The sequence below is a fragment of the Tursiops truncatus genome, chromosome Y (assembly GCF_011762595.2).
Source record: "Tursiops truncatus isolate mTurTru1 chromosome Y, mTurTru1.mat.Y, whole genome shotgun sequence".
NCBI classification, from domain to species: domain Eukaryota; kingdom Metazoa; phylum Chordata; class Mammalia; order Artiodactyla; family Delphinidae; genus Tursiops; species Tursiops truncatus.
This window is the reverse complement of record NC_133428.1, coordinates 2697689-2712775: the sequence shown is the minus strand read 5'-3', so window position 1 is coordinate 2712775 and position 15087 is coordinate 2697689. Positions and strand designations below refer to the sequence as shown.

Sequence of the window (15087 nt, the reverse complement as noted above, 5' to 3'; positions counted from 1 at the left end):
TAGGTAACAGTGTCCATTTTCACCCGCGGCTGTAAAAAGCCTCGGCTTTCCTTCTAAACGAGGAACATTTCTAGACCCGGAGAGGGGCAGTAAGCAATAATGGACTGCAGCTCCGGAAGATACCCATCCCCCATGCCACGAATAACACTTCTCCCAGTAAAGAGGCGTTTTGAAAAGACTATTCTGAAGCACAGAAGAGAAGCTTTCAGGGTGCTGTAATGAGCCAAAACGAAAAGGCACGGGGCTGCGAGAAACAGAGCTGCTTATCGGAGCAGGGGGCTCATCTGTCGTTTCGCTCCCTTTTCTCGCTGAAATTCTGGCTCTCCCCAAAGTGTGGAAGCTGCGACTTGCTAAGTGGGCAGCCTTGAAAGGTAAGGCTGAAAACGCCCTTTATCGGCCACAGAACGCCTGCTTCGCGACTAGGATGAAGGTCAGCCACCAGGAGAAAGGGATGCAGATCTACCTGGGACCTTGGTCCAGGACTCAAGGCTCAGCCCGCTGCCTCGATTTCAGTAGGCGAACCCTGTCCGCGTTCCCCTGTGCGTCTCCGGGGGACTCAGGGCTCGCCCGGAGGGACGTGATGTTTGATTCAGCCCCTCGGAAGCGTCTGCTCGCCTAAGTGTCAGGAGCCGGGAGCAGAGAATCATGTGCATCCGTCCTGCTGGAGGCAGCCCTCCCAGAGCGAGCAGCCCTCGGCTCGGGAGGCTTCCGAGGCGGCGAGGGAGTCCCCGCTTGGTTTTAAACTCAGAGGGGTGGGGGGAGAGGACTGAAAAAGAAAATGAAGCCAATTTCCAACAGACCTGACAAAGGCAGGATCAGATGAAAACGGTGGTGTTTGTTTAAAAGCGGGGAGAGAGTGCCGGCTACAGCCTTGATCTCACGTTAGTTACTTGGTACCGCTGCAGCCTGAGAAAGCCGCATCTGTTACGCAGACGGCGGGGGTCGCCAGCGCTGATGGAGGGCGTAGGAGCGCCAGGCAGAAAATGAATTAGGTCTTGGAATGCCAAACTGGAAAACCCACTGGAACCAGAGCGCGGCACGCCGGCTCCGGCAGGATGCAGACACACTAGGCGCCCGTAGAGCGTGCTTCGTGGCCGCCGCTCATTACTCGCTATTTTTAGGCACAGCGCTGAGAAGGCACAGAGCAGGGCCGGGGGAGCGCGGCCGCCCAACAACAGGCTCATTTAGGACCAGCCCCCTTCCCATGCTCTGCAGCGGCCTCTCTGTGGGACTCGGGAATTGATTATCCACCCTCCTTGTGAATGTTGGGAATGTCGGCCATTGCGAGCACACTACACAGGGCGACCTGTGCTCTTCGCGGGCAGAAAAGCAGAGGCTCAACTGTGCTCGGAGAGCAAAGGCCCAGGCGGACTCCGGCGGAGGCAAAGGGCTCTCAGGACGTTCCCGCCCGCCCTGCCCTAGGGGTCGGCCTGGAAAAGACTCAAGGGGCCCCCGGGCATGGAGTGCACTGCTGAGAACGGGGTGCATGCAGGAGGCGCCAGGAGCTAGGAAGGGCTACTGGGGTCCTACACACAGGGATGGCGGGGAGTGGGGGGCACAGGTCTGCATCACATCTTGCAGCCCCCGGCGTCTGCCGGGCAGGTGGCCTCCAGCACCCTCCACTGCGGCTCACTCGCGTCCCCATTCTCACACTGCCCACCAGCACATCGGCTCAGATCCCAAGCATTTCAGCTGCCCCTGGACCAGTCTGGGCGCCACGTGGATGACATTCGCTTCCCCACCCAAGGCAAGGAAGGCGTCATCACAGTGCCGCCCTGACATTAAGGGAAAGAAAACTCGCCACCCTAATATTCTGCGGCACGTTCTCGTATTTGTGGAACTCACTTGATTAATGATGACAAATGAATCCAGCCAAGTGTCTCATCTTAGAAGGATGGGCTAGATGGCTAAATGTGTGGGTGTACACACACACACACACACACACACACACACACACACACACACACGGCACCAAGAACTACAGCAACAAGGAAAACCCAACCAGGAGAGAGGGAACACGTAAAACATGATCCATTGGGAGGAAATATCCATTCATCAAGCTTCAAACACACAAATCCCACGAGCAGGGAAGGAAGCATTATCACAGGACCTACTGGGGAAGGAGCACCGATTCATCGAACTTTCACGGGCCCGCATGGCAACAGGTCCAGATGATACCCATCTGGCTTTGAGACACGCATCTCTACCCAAGAGGCTGATCGCAGGGCCCTGTTTTATGCTCATCCTGACGCGACCTGGTGCCGCGTGGTGGTTTCCTGGGGTGACCCCGAATGCAACATTCCCCACACGCTCTTGTTTCCAATTTGGACAGAGGAAGGTATTGACACATGAGCAAAGAAGGGAAGGTTCCTGCCGTTCCGAGCCTTCTCGAGGTTAAAAGTTAGGTGACTGAGCTGCCTGCCCGATTCCTGAGAAGGCCTCTGTATTTGTTGCAGGAATAGAAACTACATGTCTTCAACTGTCCAGATGTCTTTCTCTAGGGTGTGAGTTTCATAATCCTCTCTATGTCCTTTGCCTCCATTATAAAGTCCCAGGGGAGTTAATTCCTCTAGGGAACTGGTTCTTAAGTGGGGGGTATTTAGTAAGTATGGGGGTATTTGGGGTTTTCAACATGGCTGGAGGTTTGGGGGATTGCTACTGGTACCTAGTGCAGAGGCCAGGGCTGCTGCTAAACATCTTACGGTGCAAAGGACAGCATGTCTGAAGCAAAGAATCACCTGGCCCCAAACGTTACCATGTCAGAGTCTATTCTAGGGTGGTTACAGATGGATACCAGGACAGGTTGAGCCCTACCTGAAATAAAAGTACCTGGACCTGGCAAACCACTAAGCAGCATGTGGGATCTTAGTTCCCTGACTAGGGATCAAACCTGTGCCCCCTGCAGTGGAAGCACGGAGTCCTAACCACTGGACGGCCAGGGAAGTCCCAGGAAAAGTCCTTTCTGCAAGTGGCTTATTTGTTCTTATGTGCCGTACAAGCTTTGTGGAGCCCATAACCACACCAGGTCTGCACCACCTACGAGAAAACTTGGGCTCTACAGAGTGTTACAGATGTGCAAGTAAGTCCTGGGAACACAGGTGTATTAGCTGTTGCCAGGTCCATGCCTTTCCGGTGCCCGACCCCTTCCCCCTTTTCCTCTGTGCAACCCTGCCTGGAATACTGCAACTCCATCCCTGGGCACCAGGCACACTTTTAAACACATGGTAGATTTCTGAGCGTATGTGGTAATGGTCTCTGGCCTAGGACTGGCCTTTCCCTGGTGTCCCGTCTTCTAAAACACAAGAGCTGGTCTAGGAGCCCATGAACAGCAGCCTGGTCATCTTTAAAAGTGTCACTGGAAAGAACCATAATTAATAAATGTTCTCGGTATTATTGTAACTGAGCAGGACCCTATGGGGACTTCCCGAGACAGACTCCCACCCCCCATGTCGTCCACCTGCCTCTTGTCTACAGAAAAACTTTCATCAAACAATAAATTTAATCAGAGAAGCGAGAAAATGCAGAAGCAAAGGAAAACAGTCAAAGAGGACAAAATAATAATAGTTTAGTCATTAAACAAAGTCGAAGACCCTTAGTTCCTCCTCAAGGCCTGTAGATCATATTCTCAGCCACGTCCTGTGAGCTGTTTTGTAGATACTGAAGCCCCCGCCAGGTGGGAGAAGTTAGCTACAGGATGACCAGACTGTAGCCATGACATAGGCTGCCACAACTCTGAGAACTGGTGTCAAGGAAATGGGGACAAACTGATCCTGGAGCTGAAGACTAACTGTATGTAAAACAATCAAGATGACACCGGTCAGACCACCGCAGGACCAATTTCAAGATGATGGTCAGAGCTGACTGTACCACTTCTGCATGGGGCCCCCTGCCTCCCCCTGAGCACCCCTGAAACTCCCCTTTAAAAGCTCTTGCCCACTGATCAGCAGGGGGGAGTTGGCTTTTGGACATGAGTCTGCCTTCTCCCCACGTTGCCGGTCTCCAGAGTGAAGCCGACTTTCCTTGCCCCCCAACACTTGTCTCTCGAGTACGGGCTTTGGAGCAGCAGCAAGCGGCCGGACCTGAGTTTAGTAACGTTTTGTGGAATGAGGTCCTCCAGTGTTTTCAAAATACGAGATCCGGTTGGCTCACCAGGAAATGTGCGCTCACCTTATCCGAATTAGATGACCTCTCATGATGTCTCGCCTGCCATAAAGCATATGTGCATCTCTTCCAAAAAGAGCCGACCCGGGCCCCAGAGAGATCACTAGCCCATCCCCACACTCAGCAGGTCGGGAGAAGAGGGATTCAGTGAGTTCTGGGTTCCCCAAGCCCGGGAATTAGTGCAGGCTTCCGAGCCGCCAGGCAGGCATTTGGCGATGGAGGTGGGTGGTGATAGTTTCCATTAGTGAACACTTAAGTCATGAATGGGATTCTTATTTATGGAACATTAGAGATAACTGCAGTTTTCTTTAGGATTCAGGAGCGGATTGTGTCTACTTTTAGGCAATTCAGGTGCCCTCGGGCAGAGGTTTTGCAAATGCATTCACATAATCACCTTCGAGCAACTAGATCCTGTGTACTTAGGGCCCTTCCAATCACGGCTTTCTATATACTTCTTATCTTCAGGCGAGGGGTGCATATGCCATTTGTGTATTATGCTGCTTCTGCCCAAGGCTGCAAGTATTGGATTATACAAACAGACGTCGGTCCCCAAAGGCAGGGCTGACATCCTGGAATTAGATTCTGTTCCGGGGCCACTCAGGAAAACCATGTACTAGACCTGAGACGATGAAGCTTCTAAGGAAAGGGGACCACTTCCACACCATCAGTACCATTAGCTGTCTGACCCACAGGGGAAGGAACCACCTGTGCTCTTTAGTTGTCCTACAAATTCCGCCTGATCCATCTTTAGTTGGAGTCTGACTGCAGGCCGTTATTTCCTCATCGACAATAATACAGACTTGCCTCCTGGTGGGCTGTCAAAGTCCTACTCGGTGCATTTTCTGTCCCCACACTGTCCCAGTTACCCTGACTTCCGGGAACAACGTGTATGTCAGGTCAGTGCTTCGTGTCTGCAAAGCGCAGAGTGAAAACAAGCTGAGTGTGCCACCTGGGTGCACATGCCTCTCGTGTCTGACAATACCAAGAGTATCAGAGAACATCTCTGTGAGCCCACACCACACAGAGATGCAAGGATGGGTGAGATGCACAGACACAGAGTCAGGGAAAGAACTGAAGGCAAGACTCAGAGGCACAACTGTAACCCAGGGCGATGGTTTCACCGAGTCTTCCGCAGACACTCACCAGGGCCCCAGGTCTCTTAAATGTCATTGTTGGTGGCAATCATGCAAAATAGAATGCACGACATTATATCTTACATGATCGCCACCAGCTACAACATGGAAACCCCTCTCAGAGACGCATGCGATGGCGACGAGCATCCTTTCTTCCACCAATTTGCACGTTTTATCAGAGAGTAATTCATTACTTCTGGTTTGATCTGAGTCAACTGGTGATAACTCAGAAGGGTTTTTCCTCTTACACTCACTATTACCTAATTTTAGAGACAGCCTTTTCCCCATAGGCACCTGCTTAAATTAGTAAATCAAACAATGCTGCGTTACCTGTGGTTTTATTTTGCTTTTCAGATTCCTCCATTCTGCAAATGCTTTACATATGGGTAAGAAAATTCATTAGCTAATTTCCTTCCTACCCAGAGATGCTTTTCCAAGGGATTTTCCATTTCGATATTTGAACCTTCCTCTTCAAATCATAGTTTCTTTTCTAATGTTTTTCATTTTCATAGAAATCGACATGCCTTGCACCTTCATTGCATTATCGCCCAGGATGGTGTTCCCATCTTACACACAGCTCGTAGGTCGGATACGTCTTCCCATGGAACCGTAATCATTAGGTAACTTGATTGTCAAAAAAAGTTCGCTTTCATTCCTTAATGTTGCCAACCTGAGTTTTAAGTTAGTTTTCCCTCAATTTATTAACTTGGAACAAGAAATGATTAATATGTCAAATGCTTGCATCTCAGTATGGTTCCATCACTCCTTCCTGTTCCTGCCCCTACCAGCAAAGAAAAGATCCCAGCAACTTTGTAAGGAAGATGTTTTCTATGTAGCGACAAAACGGCAGCAGCATCTGTGATAAACAGACGCGGGTCTACGGCCAGGTGTCCGTATAGCTCTGCTTTCTTACCCACCGTACACGTCTCTCTTTCAAGTTAATGGGACTCTTTCTCTTTCACTCCCATCACATGGAACCGGACATGCCTGGTTCACTGTCCTCTGGGGATGTCCAGATTCTTTCTCTAGAAATCTCATCCCTCCTTTCAGGTCTCAACCAGATCCAACCACCTCCATGAACACGCACTGCCCTGCCCCCTGCTTTTCTAAAACCCTGTAACATTTATGGCGCAGGCGACTAGTTGAGTCAACTCAAGGCTGTTTCACTTTTCACTGCCTTCTTCAATAACTATTTATTAATCATCTACTATGTGCCCAACAAAACGCTTGGCCCCTGGGACATGACAGTAGAAGAGACGTGCTCAGGGCCTCAGTCTTGGAGTTTTAAGAAACTTGATGCAGAAACAGACATTCAGCAGAGAAACATACAAGGCATTTATTTATTAATAGGGTGATTCCCACGTCGAGAATAGTACATCTGTACAAGACACACTATAAGAAACTGTATGGCTTCTCTGAGTGAAATTCCCAGCAGGTGCTCGAAAGAAAGAAAAGAGAAAGAAACAAGGGAAGAACTAATGAAAGAAACAAAAGGAAAGAAAAGAATAAGACACGGTCTGGGTGAATACTTCCTGTTACTGTGTACAGACTCTGGTTCCTTTTGTCTGAAACAGCACCCACCTTCCTGGGGAGTCCTGCTGTCAGAAGACCTAGCTCTGATTTTAAATATTTCAAACATTCTTTGCCACTTCGAGCACCTGCACCTTATAGCCTTCCAAGCAGGACAGGAGTGTGCAGTCTTCTGGACACCAGGTTAGAGCATCCAATCCACTAAACGCTGGGCATCCCTCACCTGCCCACCTGTGCACCTTTACTGCTGCTTTCTTCTGGAGCCTGCATTCACTCACATCCATCTTACTGCTGGGACTCGTTCCTAAGCATCTTAGAAAACATTCTACCACCACCTCCTACATCTCGTTAAGTCAGCGGAAACCTGTTATATTCCTTTTAAAACCCATGTTTTTCTCAACTTCCTCCTCTGTCCTGTGTCCTGCACTTCCAACAGACTCTCTGTTTCCATCCCATCCCATCTCTCTCTCTCTGTCACAGATTCACACTGGAAGATGACGACAATGGTCCATCGCCATGTCACTGGTTAATTTTTGTACAGCTTACCTGGTTTATATGACTTCCTCTCAGTAGACAGAGCTCAGAAATGATGTGGTGGGCGCTCGACTACCCATGAATCCGCCAACATGTCGTCAGAATCCTGAATAGCCTAAAACAAAATGCAACGTGAATTATGACAAGAGAACGTACAACTCCTTGCTCTGGCCTCAAATGAACATGTGGCCTTTCGACCTTGGGCTGGTGTCTAGATATAAACTGAAGCACCTCCGTGTCTCGTACTAGCTGTGAGCATTGGCACAGATCACCTAGCAAAATGTATTGCGGGGCAAACTGTTTAGTTAGAGAGCTGGGGAAGAAACAAAGTATGTCTCATGGTTGCAGAGAATGTCCCCATTTCGTGATCTGTTACTGTCATATTCGGTTTTGCTTTTTGTGCTGTGGAATGTTATTATTTTCTAAGATGCTGTGGAACTAGCGCTGAATCCAATCCAAATGATGCAACCGAAGGGGAGCAGAACGTGCCACCCCAAGATGTGAGTGTAGGGGTTCAGGATGTGCTGCCCGCAAATGTACCAGCAGGGGTTCAGGACGTACCATCCCAAAATACGCCACTTTGGTATATTGATGATTTTAGGCTACAAGCACTTGGAAAGTAGCAAATGCAGGGAGAAGCTTTCTCTAAACCCCACTTTATCTCCTAAAGACAGATCCTCCCAAAGGAACCCAGGTGTCATCAGTCCCCTATGGGAGTGTCATCAACCTGGCAGACTTGACTCCCAGCACAGGACAGGAGTCTAGAGACATAGTTATGTACGCCTGCAGCATAGAGAGGAGAGATGCAGACACTGAGGTGTGGTCCACACCACACCCAGACACACTTCATCACAAACAGTCCCCCCTCCCATCCATCCTTCCAACGCCCCATCATCTCTCCTAAAACACACTGACTCTCCCCAAAGAGGCTCATGTCCCACCTCGCCTTCCCCAAAAGCTGCCTGGGGGAGCTGCCCATTTGCCCCTGCGTATCCCCCATGTGGACATGAGCCAGGCAGGAAACGAACTTCTGTGTGTTTCTCTCTCATTAAGCTGTCTTTTGTTACAGGGGTCTCAGAAAAGAACTCAGAAGGGTGGAGGGAAAATTATTTGTCCTCTGCTACGCAATCCTTCATGTAACTGTAGGCGATTATTTTTCCCTGAAACTCTTTTACACAATTTTCTCATGTTTATAGCATAATAACCTGAGAGTAAGACTTGGAACATCATTATTTCTTATTTGCCGAGAACGGAACAGTATGGTCATCAATGACTTTCTTCTCACGACTAATTTTCCTTGATACTTGAACTTATTATATACTTACTGGTCAGTTGTTTGCTTTCATTTTAATCATTGGACTCAAGCAGATTTTCTGTAGTTATTGCCAAAAGCTTGGGAAAAGTTACATTTATAAATCTTGAAGCAGACTAATGTTTTCTACACTTTGGCCACTCTGGTTTTGTTCCTAAAGCTTGTGCTTATGAGAGAAAAAGAAACAAACAAAACTAATTTATATGTAGCCTCAAATGTTTACTTATCCTACTTCATAGGCAAAGAATTAAACCTTCATTCTACAAATACTCAGTGAGCACCAACTCTGTGTTCTAAGCGCTGGGGAGGGGGCAGGACAGATAAAGTTGCTCTTAGGAAGCCTAGTCACTATAGCAGGAGCGAGCAACCAACAAACCAACAGGTACATGAACAAAATAATTTACGTTACATGTGTTTAGTGTGAGAGGGAGTGTGAAACATAGAAATGGAATGAGTCATACGGGTGAGGAGACTAAGAATGACGCTAAGTTGGCAGATAGAGAAACACTTCTGGACAAGCGGTCAGGGAAGGTTTGCCTGGAGAGAGGACACCTAAGCTGTCTTCATGAGGAGAGGCACCAGGTGGAAGCAGAGCCTGGGGAAGGCAGTCGTGTTTGTCAACAGAAGAGAAGAAAGGATGGTAAGGTCGGAGGCTACTGAGCCAGGGAGGTAGAAAGGCAGCCGGCTCAAGAGGTGGGCAGGGTAGGGGGGGCCACGCGGAGCCCTGGGGTCTTGAGAACGAGTTTGCCTTGTGTACGGGGTGGAATGAGAGGCTGCTGGAGGGTTCGCCCAGATCACTCAGTCTGCAGTGTGAGCACGTTGTGGCAGGGAAAGCACAGCTGGAAGCGAGACACAGATGAGCCCAGCAAGGCTGAGCGATGAAGGATGTAGTTTTATATCCATGTCACCCTACCTGTTCTTCTCGTCTGCATCGCTGCTGTGAAGGACCACCCCCTAGAGAAAGGGCCACTTGCTGCTTAGATGCCCACTTGGACCGTGGCCAGGCTGGACAGCAGAGATTGTTAGGAGTAATATCAGACTAATTAGCAGAGAATGATGGACTTGGGAAGCCTTAAACCCCAGACACATCAGTACTGGTTAGAAAGAAAGCGAAATTGGCCGGACCTTAAAAATACTGTTGGATACCATGTGACCCCAGAGTGTAGGTAGCTTCTCTCCTTCCCCTGACCTACTTGTATCTACTGCACTCGCTGTTAGCATCCCTACCGTCCACCGCCTCACCAGGAACTTGGGGGCTTGACCAGCACCGAAAGAAAAAAGTATGAAATATGAGGTTATGAGTCCCAGCAGGGAAGAACCTAGCTGCTAGAGGTTCTACAGAAGCTGTGGCTTAAAGGGCATATTTATATTCATATAGGATTCACATCATTGTATTTCTCCCTGTTCTTCAGCTGGAGTCCTTTGTTAAGAATGGTGAAGGACCTCAGATGTTAGTGTGGTTCCATTCCAACTAGCCAGCCTACCAGAGCTTCACAGATGATGGCAGAAGACAAGAGACTCCTGGGTCAGAGGCAAAAGATTGTCTGTTCTCACAGTGACAGCAGGAAGCAGAGTAGCAGCGTTCCTGCTGGTCCCCACAGGAAACATGAAGAGGGCTGGGTGATGCCTGCACATACAGTGGATTGTGTGACGGGAGAGGGACCCTGTGCTTAGGGAATGTGATAATAGGCCAGAACACTGATAATAGGCCGTATACCTGTCTGATTGTAAGAACAGAGGAAGACATTGTCTTTATTAAATGGGGATTGTAATAAGCAATAAATAAAGCAAACCTGACATTTGCTTTAGAGGAAGACCCTGTCTATCTTCCAAAGCTGTTAGCTATACAAACATCTGAGCAGGACCCTGTGGGGCTCCTGGGCACAAAACCCTTTTCCTGTCCCCCATTTCTTATTTTCAGGATAAAGGTTTCAGCCTCCTAGATCTCCCTGAGTTCCAAAGGGCAGGTTCAAACAGTTACTAATCAGGGGAGAGAGGGGATGCAGAAACAAGAGAGGAGCAGTCAAGACACAACAGCACAGCCTTGGGACAGGTCCTGGTTCCTCCTCAAGGAATATACATAACAATATCTTTGAGTTCTTCTGCAAGAACTAAAGCTCCCACCCAGGTGGAGGATGGCAACTTTAGGTTGAGAACAAGATTCCTGGAACACTGCCCTGTTACCTCACCACCAACCAATCAGAGGAAGGTCACATGCCCTGCAGCCCTCACCCCAAATTTTGCAGATAAAAACTTTTCCCCCAAAACCATCATGGAGTTGGGGGTTTTGAGCACGAGCTACCCGTTCTCCTTGCTTGGCCCTGCAATAAACCTTTCTCTGCTCCAAACTGCAACATTTCGGTTTGTTTGGCCTCACTGTGCGTGTGGCACACAAACTTGTGTTTGGTAACACATCCTTGAAAAGACAGCTCAGAATAAAGGCCGTCAGTACCTCTGCTTGCAGTTGATGCAGAAATGCAAGAGAGCCCAAATGAATTGTCTCCCCACACCTTTTTAATGTGACTTATTGAATAAGAAAATTATGTAAAGGTATAATAGAGCCTAGAATATGTCAAAAACTGAGACATAATGACTCTTCAGTCCCCATGAAAAATGGGGTGAGAAACTCCCCATGGGTCGGTCTCCTTCCTCAACATTAGAGCTTTACTATTCCCAACAGCAGGTTTCACTGCTGCTTTAGAGCTTTCCAGTACAGTCCTAAAAGAAAATTGATGTTCAGACATCTTAGGGGCTTTCAACAGTGAGTCGTCTTGACCACCTGAATTATGAAGTTAATTGCTACTATAACCTCTCTGAAAAGAAGTGAAGCTCAGTGGTTCAACATCATTAGCAATCCCAAGTCAATGTCTTATTCATTGTGTGAGTGCCAGCTTTGTAGACCGTAAGAAGCCCTGAATGGGAGGCTATTATTGTCTATCAACTGTGACACTTTTTATATCATTAGAGATGCCTAAGGGATGGAAATTGATGGTAGTTTGCTTTAATTAGGTTCAGAGAGCGTGTGTGCGCGCATGCACGTATGTGTGTTGATGAGCAGTAATTTTCAGCGAGTCCCTTTGTTATGACTGATATTTTGGACTAAAGTTATTACTTAAGAGCGATCAAGTTATGGATGGAAAAGAACGAATAAAAAGAAAGATCCAAAGTTTCCTGGACAAAATGGTAAAACACACTCAAGTGCTTCCTCCACCAAATTGTTTTTAATTTTTCTACCCAGTTAGTTCCCACCAATCTATTAGCTCAACTCTCCTACTTCGGGCATACAGAATTGAGTAAAGAATTCACTTCAAAACACGTTATATTTTGTAGTTTACATCTGGCAGAATCACTGGAGCACCCAAGTCTTTCTAGATTCTGTACTGATATGTGTATGTTTGTAATCAAAGACCAAATAAGACAGAGAGAGAGAGAGAGAGAAATTAAAGAGGACAGGAAGCCATATCACTCAATCATTCCAAAGTTATTCACCTCATCTGAGCTTTCTGGAACAAAGCAGAGATCTTATAAATGGGTGAGATGTGACTAGTGTAAAGGACGTATTCCTCCAGATTGTTGCAAATGTCCACCGTGTAGCTCTGTCAGGTACATAGCAGATGGTATAATCTCTGGTGCTTTTGAGAGAAACAGTTTGAACTCTGTTGGTTTAGGGAAATAATTTTCAACCTAAATGAGGAATTAACTATGGAGGAGGAAAAAAATTAAATTGTTGAAATGTTAAAAGCATTATGCTAAAAATAAAGGAAAAAGAACTTGATAAATTAAGAGACTGCAGTTAGAGTCTCCCTAAAGGTTATCTGAGTGACCACCTTCTTAATGGTGGTCATCATACACAATAAATTCAACATATTGCTGATGAGACCAAATTATAAAAGGAATTCACTAGACTGTATGCAACTGAAAATTTGATTAAAACTCATCTGTCTTTGGCTCCTGAGTGAGAACTCAAAGTGTCAGTTCTTCAAGCGGCTGTTAGCTGCTCTGCACAGCCCGCAATGATCTCTGCCCCTGCTTTTCACACCCTTATATACATCTTCCCTGCACTGTTTCACAGTGGGCTTGTTTGACCAATAGGACACTACTGTTCACACAGTGATGGTGCCTGATTCCCAAGGTCATAAAGTGCATTATGGTTTCTGTCTTGCTCTCTGGCTTGGTTCACTCATGCTGAAGAAAGCCAGCAGCTGCTATGTAAGGACACTCAGGCAGCCCCATGGGGAAGGCAGCATGTCAAGGATCTGAAACCTTCTCCTAGCAGACAGTAAGGAACTGTGACCTCCAGCCAACAGCCATGCAAATCAGTGTATTCCCAGTTGACATCATCAGATACCCTGATCTAGAAACACCGAGCTCAGCCACTCCAAGGTTACTGAGCCACAGAGACTGTGAGAAAATGAACACGTGTGACTGTAAGCCACTCCACTTTGCGTTGCTTTGTGACACTGCGGTAGATAACTAAGTGATATGATCACCAACACCATCCTCTACGTTAGGAACACGATAAAAATATTGAGACTGAAACCAAGCAGGACCCTTTGGGGCCTTCTTGGGGACAGACAACCCCTTGTGTCTCCCAACCCTTGTTTGTAGAAAAGCTTTAGTCTCTGAGGCCTTCTCTGAGTTCCAAAGAGCAAATTTAATCAGAGAAGTGAGAAAATGAAGAAGCAAAGGAAAACAGTCAAGCTAGAGAAAATAATAATAGTTTAGCCACTAAACAAAGTCAAGGACCTTTAGTTCTTCCTCAGGGTTACAGATCATATTCTGAGCCCCGTCCTTTGAGCTGTTTTGCAGATACTGAAAGCCCCACCAGGTGGAAGAAGTTACCTGCGTGCTGCCCACCAGGACACAGATCCCAGACCAGCTGGAACCCAAAGGTTGATGATGCTGACTCCCGATGACCTCACCACCAACCAATCAGAAGAGTGCCCACCAGCTGATCACACAGCCCGCAACCCCCCTCCCTCACCCTGCCTTTAAAAACCTTTTCCTGAAAGCCATCAGGAGAGCTTGGGCCTTTTAAACACCAACTACCTGACTCCTTGGCTGGCGCCTGCAATAAACACGGCACTTGCCTTCACCACGACCTGGTGTCAGGAGATTGGCTTTACTGCACGTGGGCGAGCGGACACAAGTCTGGTTCAGTAACGAGACGATGGCTTAGATGAGAAGTATTCAGTACTTCACACATTAGTTGACGTTGGTGGTCAGTGAAACTGGTGTCAATGACATTGACGGTGAGACTACTGTACTCGTCATGTGTGCACAATTCATCAGTTGGTGTAACGCCACGCTTGCAGATATTAGAGCCAATGTATTACAATGCAGAATCTTTCCAAATGGCAGTAACAGTGGATACTTTATTTTTTCATTATTCTCACATGCCCACATTCACACTTGAGAAAAAGATAATCAAATTTTGTCTGAATTAGACAAGCTGATTCTAAGATTCACAGGAGGGGGGTGGGGAAACATGCGAAAAAGCAAGTAAGATTCAGGAAAAGAAAGTTAATTAAGGGGGAAAATGAAATGGAAGATATGAAAATCATATTTTATGATTTTCCTCGCAGATATGAAATCATATTTTAAAGCAATAGTTATTAAACAGTTTGTTTCTGGTCCATGGGATACAACAAGAATATTTATTGCATGATTATTCATAGCAATACAAGTTTGAAAGTAATTTAAAATGTCCATCAATAGAATAATGGTGAAGAAAATTATGGTATACCCATTCAATAAAATGCCATGCAAGCATTTAAAAAATAAAGCATGTCAGTATGATTATGGAGCAATCTCCAAGTGACCAGTTTATGTGGCTAAAATAAGATGTAAAACAGATGACCCGGAGACGTGCTATGTGGTTAACTGTAAAACTTTACTCTTGTTCCTATAACAGATTTTCAGTTCACCATGATGATTCTTTACTATGACATTTCATTCTTATTTACCTAAGGGACTTAGAGGAAGTGTAGACTCATGAGGTGATAGTTTTAGTGGTTCAAATAGACCTAAGTCTTTTAGAAAAAATTCATAACACACTTGGCTGAACTTGCAAAATAAATAAGGTATTTTAAGATCAATGACCTCTTGATATTCAAGACACCGTTGAAGATTTTTTAAGGTCTTTATTTCTTTATGTTCAAACACATTACTAAACCAAAAGATGAATAATATATTTTGCTATCAAAGAAGCCTTGGAATAAACAGGGTAAGACGCTATGTATTTCATTTCTCAAAATGTCTTGGGAAGACAGAAATAGAAATTGAACATATGTTGATTTTTTTAAAAAATCGTTATTTTTATTCCATCAAAGATTTTTAAGAATTGGGCTTTAAAACTATGATCCACAAATTATTTATAGTCCATTCATTAATATGATTTTAGGAATAACTATTTCT

At 46.5% G+C, this 15087-nt stretch overlaps 1 protein-coding gene across 1 annotated transcript in view; it reads right to left on the bottom strand.

The window, feature by feature from the left end:
• LOC117307483 (pseudouridine-5'-phosphatase-like) overlaps nt 1-15087 on the bottom strand; it is a 452112-nt gene that overhangs the window by 174351 nt on the left and 262674 nt on the right. The window contains exon 5 of the transcript XR_012329446.1: nt 7371-7473. The gene's annotated coding sequence lies outside the window, so the exon portion shown is untranslated. The remainder of the gene's footprint in view (nt 1-7370; nt 7474-15087) is intronic.